General features: G+C 45.7%; 1 protein-coding gene across 1 annotated transcript in view; it reads left to right on the plus strand.

Annotated features, from left to right (window-relative positions):
* SUGP2 (SURP and G-patch domain containing 2) overlaps positions 1-16,734 on the plus strand; it is a 95,826-nt gene that overhangs the window by 849 nt on the left and 78,243 nt on the right. The window lies entirely within an intron of this gene.

Here is a 16,734-nt window from a genome sequence, read left to right on the forward strand (position 1 = left end):
CCGCGCTTTCCAATTCACCAAACAATTTTGCCCCTATCTACATAATGGCGAAAAAATGAAAGGAAAAGTGTTGGAGGCGAATTGACAGCTGCCAGATGTGAACAATGGGGACTTAAAGAATGAGAGCGATGGCGCCAAAGAGTATATACTGTATAGTTGCTAAGGTGGGGCCCCAACATGGGATAATCACCACACCACCACGGGGATATGAACACACATACAAAAAGCGCCACACACTACCACGTGCTCGAACACATATACCACCCTCAGCACACATTTCACCACACATACACCAACCTCGCCACATCAAAGTCGAAACACAAAAGTCGCTGCGCAAAACTCGCCACACGTGCAAAACTCGCCACACGTGCAAAACTCGCCACATGGAAAACTCGCCACACGCAAAACTTGCACACGCGGAAAAATTGCCACATACACAAAAGTTGCAACACATGCAAAAGTTGCCTCACACAAAACTTGCACATACTCAAAAGGCACCACACATAAAACTCGCCACACGCAAAACTCGCCATGCGCAAAACTTGCTGCACACAACTTGCTACACTAACCTGTCACATGCAACTCGACACACAAAAAGTTGTAACACGCATGTCGCCACACAAAACTCATCTCACAAAAGTCGCTACATGCATGTCGCCACACGCAACTCAACACACACAACTTGACACACGAAACTCGCCCTAAAACACACACAAGTCTGGTATTATCCTTCAAAAATAAAAATCTGATTAATAAGCAGACAAACTACAAGAGCAACAAATGTATCATATAGGAATCTGGCAGCTGTCAGTCACATGACCAGTCTATTATGTGTATGTGTGAGCTAATATATACTGCCAGGGGGTGGGCTTCCTGTAGGCTGGGGATTTATCAGGCTGCCAATTTAGCTTACAAATACTGAGGTAAAAATACTGACCAAATAACGCGTGAACGAGGTCTAATACAGGAGGAGATGACATACAGATATATACTATATACAGGAGGAGATGACACACAGGTATATACTATATACAGGAGGAGATGACACACAGATATATACTATATACAGGAGGAGATGACACACAGATATATACTATATACAGGAGAGATGACACACAGGTATAAAGTATATACAGGAGGAGATGACCTACAGGTATATACTATATACAGGAGGAGATGACACACAGGTATATACTATATACAGGAGGAGATGACACACAGATATATACTATATACAGGAGAGATGACACACAGGTATATACTGTATAGACGAGGAGATGACATACAGGTACATACTACATACAGGAGGAGATGACATACAGGTATATGCTATGTATAGGAGGAGATGACATACAGGTATATACTATATATAGGTGAGATGACACACAGGTATATACTATACACAGGAGATTACATACAGGTATATCTAATATATAAAGCTAAATGTGTGTATGTATGTATGTATGTATGTGTGTATGTCCGGGATTGGCATCTGCACCATCGCAGCTACAGCCACAAAATTTTGCACAGTCACACGTCTGGACCCCGAGAGCGTCATAGGCTATGTTGTGAGGTGAAATTTTAACCCCGCGCGTTCCAATTCACCAAACAACTTTGCCCCTATCTACATAATGGGGAAAAAGTGAAGGGAAAAGTGTTGGAGGAAAATTGACAGTTGCCAGATGTGAACAATGGGGACTTAAAGAATGAGAGCGATGGCGCCAAAGAGTATATACCGTACAGTTGCTAAGGTGGGGCCCCGACATGGGATACTCACCACACACGGGGATATGAACACGCACACAAAATGCGCCACACACTACCACGTGCTTGAACACATATACGACCCTCAGCACACATTTCACCACACACACACTAACCTCGCCACATAAAAGTCGAAACACAAAAGTCACCACTCAAAACTCGCCACGCGCAAAACTCGCTACATGCAAAACTCACCATATGCAAAACTAGGCTCACGCAAAACTCACCTCATGGAAAACTCACCTCATGCAAAACTTGCACACACAGAAAAATTGCCACATGTACAAAAGTTGCACCACATGCAAAAGTTGCCTCACACAAAACTTGCACATACTCAAAACGCACCACACATAAAACTCGCCACGCGCAAAACTCGCCATGCACAAATCTTGCTGCACACAACTTGCTACACTAACCTGTCACATGCAAGTCGACACACAAAATGTTGCTACACGCATGTCACCACAGAAAACTCATCTCACAAAAGTCGCTACACGCATGTCGCCACACGCAACTCAACACACACAACTTGACACATGAAACTCGCCCTAAAACACACACAAGTCTGGTATTATCCTTCAAAAATAAAAATCTGATTAATAAGCAGACAAACTACAAGAGCAACAATTGTACCATATAGGAAATACGGCAGCTGTCAGTCACATGACCTGTCTATTATGTGTATGTGTGAGCTAATATATACTGCCAGGGGGTGGGCTTCCTGTTGGCTGGGGATTTATCAGGCTGCCAATAGCAACCAATCACAGCTCAGCTTCTATTTTGCTACAGTTAATTAATCTGAGCTCTGATTGGTTAATATAGGCAACAAAGACATTCTCAGTATAACAAAGCTAATATATGTTAAGAAATGCTTCTATTAGCTTAGTTTTTGCCTTTTAATAATTACATTTCTATCTATTTGTTTTGTGGTTTTTGTGTGCAGAATAAATTTTTGTTAACACATTCTATTTTGCTAACAGCAGTCATTAACCCGGGCGAAGCCGGGTAGTACAGCTAGTGTGTGTGTGTGTATATATAGATAGATAGATAGATAGATAGATAGATAGATAGAGATATATATATATATATATATATATCCCGAGTCTAACGCATCGGGTATTCTAGAATATGTATGTAGTTTATTTATGAAGTTTTCAGTATAATGCAATTTATACACAGGATTCGGCCGGCCGCAACCAATTAGCGAAGCGTGGTTCAAATTTCACACCAATCCGTGGACGGACTGTGCTTGTCGCTGATTGGTCATGCCCGGCCGCGAACAATCAGTGAAGCCAGGGCTGGCTCCAGGTTTTTGAGGGGCCCCGGCGAAAGAGTCTCAGTGGGCCCCCCTCTTTAACACATACCACGATTCATGATGCACAGATACAGCAGAGAAATATAACACAGCCCACGCAGTATAGAGCACAGCCCAGAGATGTAGTATATAACACAGCCCACGTAGTATATAGCAATGTGGGCACCATATCCCTGTTAAAAAAAAGAAAAAAGAATTAAAATAAAAAATTGTTATATACTCACCCTCTGTTGGCCCCCGGATTCAGCCCAGGCGTGTACCGATGCTCCTCGCAACGCTCCGGTCCTAAGAGTTCATTGCGGTCTCTCGAGATGATGACGTAGCGGTCTCGAGACCGCTACGTCATCATCTTGCGAGACCGCAATGCATGTACTGGAGCGTCGCGAGGAGCGGGAAAGGCCTGGGCTGGATCCGGGGGCTGACAGAAGGTGAGTATATAATGATTTTTTTTATTATTTTTAACATTAGATCTTTTTACTATTGATGCTGCATGGGCAGCATCAGTAGTAAAAAGTTGGTCACACAGGGTTAATAGCGTTAACGGAGTGCGTTACAGCGCGGTCCGTTAACGCTGCCATTAACCCTGTGTGAGCGCTGACTGGAGGGGAGTATGGAGCGGGCACTGACGGCAGGGGAGTAGGGAGCGGCCATTTCGCTGTCACACTGTGCCCGTAGCTGATTGGTCGTGGCCGTTTGACCGCGACCAATCAGCGACTTGGGATTTCCGTGACAGACGGAAGTGACCCTTAGACAATTATATAGTAGATACACATATACACTCATATATATATATATATATATATATATATATATATATATATATATATATATATATATATATATATATATATATATATATATATATATATATATATATATATATATATATATATATATATTACACACTCTATATGCCGCCTCACCAACCACCTGAGTTGCAGTGTCACCAACCTCCTGTCTCTAATCCATTATCCCCAAGAATGTAAGTCCGCAAGGACAGGGTCATCTCCCCTCTGAACCAGTCTGTCATTGTAAAATTGTATACTGATAACAATATCTATAACTCTGTATGTAACCCCTTTTCACATGTACAGCACCACATGGAATTAATGGTGATATATAATCTGTTACTATACACTGTAGTTTGTTACAGAGCAGTCTCCTATGAAGCACAGCAAATGGGGCACCAAGATGAATGCTTTCAGCAGGTCTGCAGCTGGGATCTCATAGTGGGCAATGGGCATCCACATGGAAGATCACACCTAAAACCTACTGTCAGACACTGGGCATCTTAGTAGTTAACTCCTTAATCCCATTGGACGTACTATCCCGTCAAGGTGACCTGGGGCTTAATTCCCAGGGACTGGATAGTACGTCCAGCGCGATCAGCTGCGCTCATAGGGGGAGCGTGGCTGGGTGTCAGCTGACTATCGCAGCTGACATCCGGCACTATGTGCCAGGAGCGGTCACGGACCGCCCCCGGCACATCAACCGCCGACACACTGCGATCAAACATGATCGCAGCATTCCGGGGTCATAGGGAAGCATCGCACAGGGAGGGGGCTCCCTGCTTGCTTCCCTGAGACCCTCGGTACAAGGCGATGTGCGTACCAAAATGGCCGCGGGGCTGCAGCCGGGTCCTGCTGGGAGGCGGCTTACCAGCGTCTGCTCAGAGCAAGCGCAGGTAAGCCTGCAGCCTTGCATGTCAGATCGCTTATCTGACACAGTGCTGTGCAAAGTGTCAGATCAGCGATCTGACCCTATAATATGATGCCCCCGGGGCAATGTTATAAAGTGTGAAAAAAATCGGTATTAGTCTTACCGGTAATTATGTTTCCAGGAGTCCATACTGACAGCACCATGGAGGACGTCTCCCTTCCTCCTTTCTGGGACAGGAAACACACGAGAGTTTAAATATCCGGTACCACCCCTCACTCCTCAGTGTTGTAACAAGGACCAACTCATGGAATGATGCGAATAAAACTTTTAATGAATAAACCATATAACAAATAGTATATAGGCACACAAACTGATTAAACCAAAAGACAGAATGGGGGGGAAGTACCGGTGCTGTCAGTATGGACTCCTGGAAACATAATTACCGGTAAGACTAATACCGATTTTCCAGGACGTCCCTCCTGACAGCACCATGGAGAGTACCAAAGACCCTCCTTAGGGTGGGATTACTGCTTGGAGGACTTTCCTCCCGAAAGCCGTGTGCTGACTGGACATAACATCGAGTTTATAATGTCTACAGAACGTGTCAGCCCTGGCCCATGTAGCCGCTTTACAGATTTGTTCTACTGAGGCTCCTGCGTGCTCTGCCCAGGAGGCAGATACTCCCCGTGTAGAATGGGCTTTAAGACCTACCGGAGGTGACATGCCTTCTGACTGATAGGCTTCTGAGATCACATCCGTGATCCAACGTGCAATTGAGGCTTTAGACGCCTTCTTACCCCTGTTTTTACCCCCAAATAGAATAAAAAGATTTGGGTCTATACGCCAAGAGTTTGTAGCTTTAAGATAGTCCAGGACCCCCTGTCTGACATCCAGGGAATGAAGGACTCTCTCTTTCTCGTTAGAAGGGTTATTACAAAAGGACGGAAGTATTATTGCCTGGTTCCTATTTTTGATAGAGGCTACCTTTGGGATAAATGAGGGATCTAATTTTAAGATTAGACTATCATCCCTGATCTGGAGATAGGGATCCCTTGTACATAAGGCCTGAATTTCTCCAACCCTCCTGGCCGTAGTGACAGCTACTAGGAAAGCCGTTTTCCGGGTGCGGATAGAAATGGGCATGTCATCCCCCATAGCGTAAGCGCCTTTACACAGGGCCCTAAGGACTAAGTTAAGATCCCATGATGGTAATAGCTGCCTAATGGTAGGACGCATTCGTTGAGTGGCCCGAATGAACCTTATTATCCATGGGTGAGATGCCAACGGGTAGTCCAGAAATGAGCTTAGTGCAGAAATCTGGACTTTTAATGTGCTGGGACGGAGACCCAGGTTGAATCCCTTTTGAAGGAAGTCCAGAATACGGGGAATGTCCGGAGATCCTGATACAACGTCGGATCTGCCACCTTCTAGACAAAAACGTTTCCAGATTTTCTGGTAGATCGCTGAAGTAACAGGTTTTCTACTACTCTGGATAGTAGTTATGACCTGATCAGATAGTCCCTTTGATTTCAGGATGTCCCTTTCAGGATCCAGGCTGAAAGACGAAGTCTGCTGGGGTCTGGATGGTATACTGGACCCTGGTGGATGACTCTCCCCTTGATCGGCAGCTCGACGGGATGGTCGACTGCTAAGCTCCCCAGTATGGGAAACCAGCTTCTTCTTGTCCAGAACGGGACAATCAGGATGACCTTTGCTTGATCCTCCTTGATCTTCCGTAGGACCGCTGGAATTAATGCCTGGGGAGGGAACGCGTATGAGAGAGGCTGGTTCCACTGCTGGCTCAGTGCATCTATCCCTTCTGGGAGATCCGCGGGGTTCAGAGAAAAGAATCTTGGGGTCTTCGCGTTTCTTCTGTTTGCGAATAAATCGATATCGGGGGTTCCCCATCTGTGACATAATGTCTGGAAGATACTCTGTTCTAATTCCCACTTTGTTGGGTGCAGATCCCTTCTGCTTAGATAATCTGCTACTATATTTTGAGAGCCTTCTAGGTGGATAGCCGTTATTGATAATACTGTTTCTTCTGCCCATTTGAAAATGGTCTCTGCCAGATCCTGCAGTGGCTGATATCTTGGGCCTCCTTGGTGGTTCAGAAATGCGACCGTTGTTATATTGTCGGAGAAGATTCTTACGTGATGATCTGAGAGTGTAAGCTGATTGTGTCTTAATGCTTGCCAGACGGCATATAGCTCTTTGAAATTGGAAGATCTGCTTCTGATGCTTGCTGGCCACCTGCCTTGCAGGATTCTGCCCTGTAGATGTGCTCCCCATCCCCAAGCGCTGGCGTCCGTGGTAACAACCACGTAGGGGGAGGTAATCCATAGGACACCCACCTTTAGGTTTTTGCTATGTGTCCACCAGTGAAGAGACTTCCGTGTTAAGATTGACACCTTTAGCGGAGCCTCTAAGGAAGACTGCCGACGATCCCATACTGACAAGATCTGCCTCTGCAGGTGTCTGGAGTGGCTTTGTGCCCACCTGACGCATGGTATACAAGCTGTCATTAGCCCGAGAACTTTCATCGCCATTCTTATGGTGACTCGATGTTCCAATAGGTACTTGACCTGCGTCTGGATCGTCTCTCGTCTGACATCTGGCAAAAAGGACGTTCTTAATCTGGAATCCAGACATACACCCAGGAAAATTTTCCTCCGTTCTGGTAGTAAATCGGACTTCTGCCAATTTAGTACCCATCCCAGATGTTCCATTACTGCAATTGTTCGAGTTCTGTGAGCCACCAAACGATCTACTGAATCTGCCACGAGAAGGAAGTCGTCCAGATACGGAATTATTATAATGCCTTGACTTCGCAGGAAGGCCACCATTTCTGATACAAGCTTTGTAAAAATGCGAGGAGCTGAAGCCAGTCCGAACGGGAGGCCCTGGAACTGATAATGGAAGGTCCCTGATGGCAGTGCTACTGCAAACCTCAGCAGCTTCTGAGATGAGGGATGTACTGGAACCTGGTAGTAGGCCCTCTTTAGGTCGATAGTACACATGACCGCATTCTGGTTTATGAGCTGAACTGCTGATCGAATGGATTCCATTCGAAACCGTTTGTATCTCACCCAGGCATTCAAAGGCTTTAGATTTATTATGGTGCGAGTGTCGCCCGACGGCCTTGTGATAGTAAATAGGGAGGAGTAGTGCCCTCTTCCTATCTCTGACTGGGGAACCGGGATTATTACCTCTGTCCTGAGCATGACCTGTAAGTCTTTTAGTATGGCCGACTCTGCCGTGACTATAGTAGGAGCAATGTATCTTTCTGGGGGAGGTGAGTAAAGCTCTATGCTGTATCCGTCTGATACAGTCCTGCGAACCCACTGGCTCTGAGTAATCTGCGCCCAGTTTTCTGCAAACCCCCGCAGTCTTCCCCCAATGTTGGTGGCGTCATTGTGGCTTATTTCTAGTGGATGGACTAAAGAAAAAGCCTTTGTTTCTGCTACTCTGTCCACGGGAGCCTCTGTAGGATCCTCTGCTGGACCGACCTTGACCTCTTGTATCGAACTGCCTCTTGGAGAAAAAGTTTCTCCGAAAGGGCTGAGGTCTTTTGGGTTTATCCTCCGGAAACCCTTTCTTTTTGTCAGATGCTGACTCAAGGATAGAGTCTAGAGCTGGTCCAAACACCCTCTGTCCCGAAAATGGAATAGAGCAGAGTTTGGACTTGGATACATTGTCACCAGACCAGGATCTCAACCATACTGCCCGCCTAGCTGCATTAGACAGAGAGCTGTTACGAGCTGAAAATCTGACTGACTCTGCAGTCATGTCTGAAAGGAATGCCATAGCGGATTTCATGATAGGAAGGGAATGCAAAATATCAGATCTAGGGGTCTTATTAGCTAATTGCTCCTCCAACTGCCCCATCCACAAATACATAGACCTGGCCACCGAGGTGGCTGCTATGTTTGTTCGAATCAGGGCCGCAGATGCCTCCCAGGCCCTTTTCAGGAGAATGTCCGCCTTCCTGTCCATAGGATCACGAAGACTGGAGGAGTCTTCAAATGGTATAGCCGTTTTCTTGGTGACTTTAGCCACGGGAACGTCAATTTTAGGGACCTCCTCCCATAATTTAGCTTCCTCAAGATCGAATGGCAAACGGCCTTTAAAGTCACGTGAGAGAACCAAACGACCCTCGGCCTCTTTCCACTCTTCCAGGATCATAGCTTTAATATGTTCACTTATAGGAAACACAGTCTGATTCCGAGCTACTAGTCCCCCGAACATTAAGTCCTGCCTGGACTGTGGTTTGGAGGTGTCTTCGATCTGCATCGTGTTTCGTACTGCCAGTACGAGTTCATCCGTTTCTTCAGACTGGAAGAGATACTTCCTGTTCTGATCATGGCTTCCTGCAGGGATTTCTCCCTCCTCTTCTGATGGGGAATCCCTGAGTTCGGAACCTTCATCAGAAGAACATTCTGGCTCCCCCTGGGGTTCTTCCCGTCTAGCACGCTTGCGACCCATTATAGGACTGGACGGGCGAGGCTGGATATAGAAGCCTGAACCTCCTCCCGAATTAGGGACCTCATCTCGGATAGCAGAGACGACTGCTCGTCCTTCATGACCTTAGAAGTACAGGCTGTACATAGGGTCTTGCCATGGGAATCTGGGAGCTTTACGTGGCATACGGGACATCTTATGCTCTTAGCCGTGGCCTTCCCAGATTTTTTAGCCGTAGCAGGGGGAGCAGCGGGGTTTCCCTTATCCTATACAACATAAGATAGGGAGTAATAGGCTAGACGGTGTGCGGTATTTTATGATGTAGGGGTATACTGCCACAGGCAGACTTACCCCTTCCTCTTCCACTCGGTCTTCCATATTCCGGTTCTGAGGTATACCGTGCACCGCCGTCCGAAGCTGAACGCTACCCACAGCGACCGCTTTAGTACAGCGTTCTCCACCGTGGAGCGTTTGAATTCCCCGCTCCTAGAACGCCACCGGAAGTGACGTTTTTCGCCGGCTCTGACGAAACCGGAAGTGACGCGGCTCTTTAGCTCAGGAAGTGCCGGCCAGCTGTAACGACTCCCGCACCACGCCTGTAGCCTGGGGACCTGCTGGGATCGCTGCCGCGTCGAGAACCGAGAGCCCCCCACCGGGAGGAGCGGTTCAATCCCGGAGCTTAGTCCCGCTCCGGGCCTTTGGGGTAGAGGGACTCCCGACTGGGGAGTTTTGACCCTGAGCCACTGACAGGGGGAAGGATCTGGATAACCGCACGATCCCCCTGAGCTCGGTAAGCATGCTGCTTCTCTTCGTGTGTCCCTCCGTGCAGGGACAGGAAAAACACTGAGGAGTGAGGGGTGGTACCGGATATTTAAACTCTCGTGTGTTTCCTGTCCCAGCAAGGAGGAAGGGAGACGTCCTCCATGGTGCTGTCAGGAGGGACGTCCTGGAAAAACCTATATATATATATATATATATATATATATATATATATATATATATATATATATATATATATATATATAATGGTGGCCCAATTCTAACGCATCGGGTATGCTAGAATATGTATGCGTAGTGTATAGCACAGCCCACGCAGTACAGCCCACGTTGCAGATTGCGCAGCCCACGTTGCAGATTGCGCAGCCCACGTATATAGCAATGTGGGAACGATATCACTGTTACAAAAAAAAAAAAAAGAATTAAAATAAAAAATAGTTATATACTCACCTTCTGTTGGCGCCTGGATCCAGGAAGCGGTTACCGACGTTTGGGATTAAGTCTTCTGGGTAATTTCGCAATACATCGCCGGGAACGGAAGATGGCGGCCGGCGGCTCGGCGAACTACGGAGGGTGAGTATAGCAGTTTTTTTTTTTTATTATTATTATTATTTTTAACATGACATTTTTTTTACTATTGATGCCGCATAGGCAGCCTCAATAGTAAAAAATTGGGGACACACAGGGTTAATAGCGGCGGTTACGGAGTGCGTTACCCGCGGCATAACGCTCTCCGTTACCGCCGGCATTAACTCTGTGTGAGCGGTGACCGGACAGCGTATGCGGGCGCCGGGCAGTGAGTGCGGGGAGTTAAAAGCGGCCATTTTCTTCCGGACTGTGCGAGTCGCTGATTGGTCGTGGGCGTTTTGCCACGACCAATCAGCGACTTGGATTCCATGACAGACAGAGGCTGCGACCAATGAATATCCGTGACAGACGGAAGTGACCCTTAGACAATTATATAGTAGATATATCTACCATAAATACATTCCTGTATCTACATTAAAAAACAAATAAACAATAAAAGTACACAGATTTAGTATCGCTGCATCCGTAACGACCCGACCTATAAAACTGTCCCACTAGTTAACCTCTTCAGTGAACACTGTAAAAAAATTAAAAAGAGGTAAAATGCAACACTTTATTAAAAAGTGGAATAGCACACGATCAATAAGATAGATATAAATAACCATGGTACCACTGAAAACGTCATCTTGTCCCGCAAAAAGCAAGCCGCCATACAGCGACATCAGTGAAAAAATAAAAAAGTTATAGTTCTCAGAATAAAGCAATGCAAAAATAATTATTTTTTCTATAAAATAGTTTTTATCGTATAAAGGCTCCAAAACATAAAAAAAATGATATAAATGAGGTATCGCTGTAATCGTACTAACCCGAAGAATAAAACTGCTTTATCCATTTTACCAAACGCGGAACGGTATAACCCCCCCCCCCCCCCCCAAAAAAAAAAAAATAAAAAAATAATAATAATAAGAAATTCATGAATAGCTTGTTTTTAGTCATACTGCCTCACAAAAATCGGAATAAAAGGCGATCAAAAAATGTCACATGCCCAAAAATGTTACCAATAACAACTTTGGGGTATCAGCGTACTCAGGACAAATTGCACAACAACTTCAGGGGTCCAATTTCTCTCGTTACCCTTGGGAAAATAAAAATTTGGGGGGCTAAAAAACATTTTTGTGGGACAAAAAGGATTTTTTATTTTCTCGGCTCTAGTGAAATACTTGGGGGTTCAAAGTTCTCACAACACATCTAGATAAGTTCCTTGGGGGGGGGGGGGTCTAGGTTCCAATATGGGGTCACTTGTGGGGGTTTCTACTGTTTAGGTACATCAGGGGCTCTGCAAATGCAACGTGACGCCTGCAGACCATTCCATCTAAGTCTGCATTCCAAATGGCGCTCCTTCATTTCCGAGCTCTGCCATGCGCCCAAACGGTGGTTCCCTCCCACATATGGGGTATCGGCTTACTCAGGACAAATTGGACAACAACTTTTGGGGACCAATTTCTCCTGTTAGAAAATACAAAACTGGGGGCTAAAAATAAACTGTAGTGAAACACTTGGGGGTTCAAAGTGCTCACAACACATCTAGATAAGTTCCTTAAGGGGTCTACTTTCCAAAATGGTGTCACTTGTGGGGGGTTTCAATGTTTAGGCACATCAGTGGCTCTCCAAACGCAACATGGCGTCCCATCTCAATTCCAGCCAATTTTGCATTGAAAAGTCAAACGGTGCTCCTTCCCTTCTGAGCTCTGCCATGCTCCCAAACAGTGGTTTACCCCCACATATGGGGTATCAGCGTACTCAGGACAAATTGCACAACAACTTTTGGGGTACAACTTCTTCTGGTACCCTTGGGAAAACAAAAAAATTGGGGGCGAAAAATTCATTTTTGTGACAAAATATTATTTTTTATTTTTATGGCTCTACATTATAAACTTCTGGGGGTCTACTTTCCAAAATGGTGTTACGTGGGGGGGGGGGGGGGGTTTCAGTGTTTAGGCACATCAAGGGCTCCCCAAAGCAACATGGCGTCCCATCTCAATTCCAGCCAATTTTGCATTGAAAAGTCAAACGGCGCTACTTCCCTTCCGAGCTCTGCCATGCGCCCAAACAGTGGATTACCCCCACATATGGGGTATCAGCATACTCAGGACAAATTGCACAACAAGGTTTGGGGTCCATTTTCTCCTGTTACCCTTTTTTTTTTTTTTGTGAAAAAAAATTAAATGTTCATTTTTATTTAAACATTCCAAAAATTCCTGTGAAACACCTGAAGGGTTAATAAACTTCTTGAATGTGGTTTTGAGCACCTTGAGGGGTGCAGTTTTTAGAATGATGTCACACTTGGTTATTTTCTATCATATAGACCCCTCAAAATGACTTCAAATATGACGTGGTCCCTTAAAAAAAAAATATGGTGGTGTAAAAATAAGAAATAGCTGGTCAACTTTTAACCCTTATAACTCCCTAACAAAAAAATGTTTACAAAATTGTGCTGATGTAACGTAGACTTGTGGGAAATGTTACTTAAGTATTTTGTGACTTATCTGTTATTTAACCCCTTCCCGACCTTTGACGCCACGTAGGCGTCATGAAAACCCGTGCCAATCCGACCCATGACGCCTATGTGGCGTCATGGAATGATCGCGTCGCTGCAGAGCGGGTGAAAGTGTTAACTCCGATTTCACCCGTTCTGCAGGGACAGGGGGAGTGGTACTTCAGCCCAGGGGGGGTGGCTTCACCCCCGTGGCTACGATCGCTCTGATTAACTGTTGAATGTGAAACTGCCAATCAGAGCGATTTGTAATATTTCACCTAAAAAACTGGTGAAATATTACAATCCAGCCATGGCCGATGCTGCAATATCATCGGCCATGGCTGGAAATACTGGTGACCCCCACCCCACCGATCGCCCCCCCCCAAGCCACCGATCTGTCCCGTAGTCCCCTCCGTCCTGTGCTCCGCTCCCCCGTCCTCCTGTCCGCTCTCCCCGTGCTCCTATGTCACCCCCCCCCCCCCCCCCCCCGTGCCACGATCTCCTCCCCCCCCCCCCCCCCCCCCTTATACTTACCGAGGCTCCCGGTGCCCATCCGCCTCCTCCATGGGCGCCGCCATCTTCCAAAATGGCGGGCGCATGCTCAGTGCGCCCGCCGAATCTGCCGGCAGGCAGAAGATTCATTACAAAGTACATTTTGATCGCTGTGGTAGGTTCTAGGGTTAGGGTTAGAACTAGGGTTAGAACTAGGGGTAGGGTTAGGGTTATGGCATATGCACACAGAGCGGATTGGCCGCGGAACTGCAGCGGATTGGCCGCGGATCTGCAGCGGATTGGCCGCTGCGAATTCGTACCAGTTTTCCATCAGGTTTACAGTACCATGTACACCTATGGAAAACCAAATCCGCTGTGCCCATGGTGCGAAAAATTCCGTGCAGAAACGCTGCGTTGTATTTTCCGCAGCATGTCAATTCTTTGTGCGGATTCCGCAGCATTTTACACCTGTTCCTCAATAGGAATCCGCAGGTGAAATCCGCACAAAAAAACACTGGAAATCTGCTGTAAATCCGCAGGTAAAACGCAGTGCCTTTTACCTGCAGATTTTTCAAAAATCGTGCGGAAAAATCTCACACGAATCCGCAACTTGGGCACATAGCCTTAGGGTTAGGGTTGGAATTAGGGTTAGGATTAGGGTTGGAATTAGGGTTACGGGTGTGTTGCGGTTAGGGTTGTGGTTAGGGGTGTGTTGGGGTTAGGGTTGTGATTAGGGTTATGGCTACAGTTGGGATTAGGATTAGGGGTGTGTTGGGGTTAGTGTTGAAGTTAGAATTGAGGGGTTTCCACTGTTTAGGCACATCAGGGGTCTCCAAACGCAACATGGCGCCACCATTGATTCCAGCCAATCTTGCGTTCAAAAAGTCAAATGGTGCTCCCTCCCTTCCAAGCCCCGACGTGCGCCCAAACAGTGGTTTACCCCCACATTTGGGGTACCAGCGTACTCAGGACAAACTGGGCAACAACTGTTGGGGTCCAATTTCTCCTGTTACCCTTGCAAAAATAAAAAATTACTTGCTAAAACATAATTTTTGAGGAAAGAACAATTATTTTAAGCACTTGGGGGTTGAAAGTGCTCACCACACATCTAGATAAGTTCCTTCGGGGGTCTAGTTTCCAAAATGGGGTCACTTGTGGGGTGTTTCTACTGTTTAGGCACATCAGGGGCTCTGCAAATGCAATGTGACGCCCGCAGACCATTCCATCAAAGTCTGCATTTCAAATGTCACTACTTCCCTTCCGAGCCCTGACGTGTGCCCAAACAGTGGTTTACCCCCACATATGGGGTACCAGCACACTCACAACAAACTGGGCAACAAATATTGGGGCCCAATTTCTCCTGTTACCCTTGTGAAAATAAAAAATTGCTTGCTAAAACATCTTTTTTGAGGAAAGAAAAATGATTTTTTATTTTCACGGCTCTGCGTTGTAAACTTCTGTGAAGCACTTGGGGGTTGAACGTGCTCACCACACATCTAGATAAGTTCCTTGGGGGGGTCTAGTTTCCAAAATGGGGTCACTTTTGGGGTGTTTCTACTGTTTAGGCATATCAGGGGCTCTGCAAACGTAACATGATGCCCGCAGACCATTCCATCAAAGTCTGCATTTCAAAACGTCACTACTTCCCTTCCGAGCCCCGGCATGTGCCCAAACAGTGGTTTACCCCCATATATGGGGTATCGGCATACTCAGGAGAAACTGGACAACAACTTTTGGGTCCAATTTCTCCTGTTACTCTTGCAAAAATAAAAAATTCTGGGCTAAAAAAATATTTTTGAGGAAAGGAAACACATTTATTATTTTCACGGCTCTGCGTTATAAACTTCTGTGAAGCACTTGGGGGTTCAAAGTGCTCACCACACATCTAGATAAGTTCCCTTGGGGGTCTAGTTTCCAAAATGGAGTCACTTGTGGGGAGTTCCTACTGTTAAGGCACATCAGAGGCTCTGCAAAAGCAACCTGACGCCCGCAGAGCATTCCATCAAAGTCTGCATTTCAAAACGTCACTACTTCCCTTCCGAACCCCGACGTGTGCCAAAACAGTGGTTTACCCCCACATATGGGGTATCATCGTACTCAGGACAAACTGGACAACAACATTTGGGGTCCAATTTCTCCTATTACCCTTGGGAAAATAAAAAATTCTGGGCTAAAAATCATTTTTGAGGAAAGAAAAATTATTTTTTATTTTCACGGCTCTGCGTTATAAACTTCTGTGAAGCACCTGGGGGTTATAAGTGCTCACTATGCATCTAGATAAGTTCCTTGGGGGGTCTAGTTTCCAAAATGGGGTCACTTGTGGAGGAGCTCCAATGTTTAGGCACACGGGGGCTCTCCAAACGCGACATGGTGTCCGCTAAAGATTGGAGCCAATTTTTCATTCAAAAAGTCAAATGGCGCTCCATCCCTTCCGAGCCCTGCCGTGCGCCCAAACAGTGGTTTACCCCCACATATGAGGTATCAGCGTACTCAGGACAAATTGGACAACAACGTCCGTGGTCCAGTTTCTCCTTTTAGCCTTGGGAAAATAAAAAAATTGTTGCTAAAAGATCATTTTTGTGACTAAAAAGTTAAATGTTCATTTTTTACTTCCATGTTGCTTCTGCTGCTGTGAAACACCTGAAGGGTTAATAAACTTCTTGAATGTGGTTTTGAGCACCTTGAGGGGTGCAGTTTTTAGAATGGTGTCACTTTTGGGTATTTTCAGCCATATAGAACCCTCAAAATGACTTCAAATGTGAGGTGGTCCCTAAAAAAATGGTTTTGTAAATTTTGTTGTAAAAATGAGAAATCACTGGTCAAATTTTAACCCTTATAACTCTCTAGCAAAAAAAAAAATTGTTTCCAAAATTGTGCTGATGTAAAGTAGACATGTGGGAAACGTTATTTATTAACTATTTTGTGTCACATAACTCTCTGGTTTAACAGAATAAAAATTAAAAATGTGAAAATTGCGAAATTTTCAAAATTTTCGCCAAATTTCCGTTTTTTTACAAATAAACTCAGAAATTATTGACCTAAATTTACCACTAACATGAAGCCCAATATGTCACGAAAAAACAATCTCAGAATCGCTAGGATCCGTTGAAGCGTTCCTAAGTTATTACCTCATAAAGGGACACTGGTCAGAATTGCAAAAAACGGCAAGGTCATTAAGGCCAAAATAGGCTGGGTCATGAAG

Source organism: Ranitomeya variabilis, chromosome 1, assembly GCF_051348905.1.
Source record: "Ranitomeya variabilis isolate aRanVar5 chromosome 1, aRanVar5.hap1, whole genome shotgun sequence".
In the NCBI taxonomy this organism is placed as follows: domain Eukaryota; kingdom Metazoa; phylum Chordata; class Amphibia; order Anura; family Dendrobatidae; genus Ranitomeya; species Ranitomeya variabilis.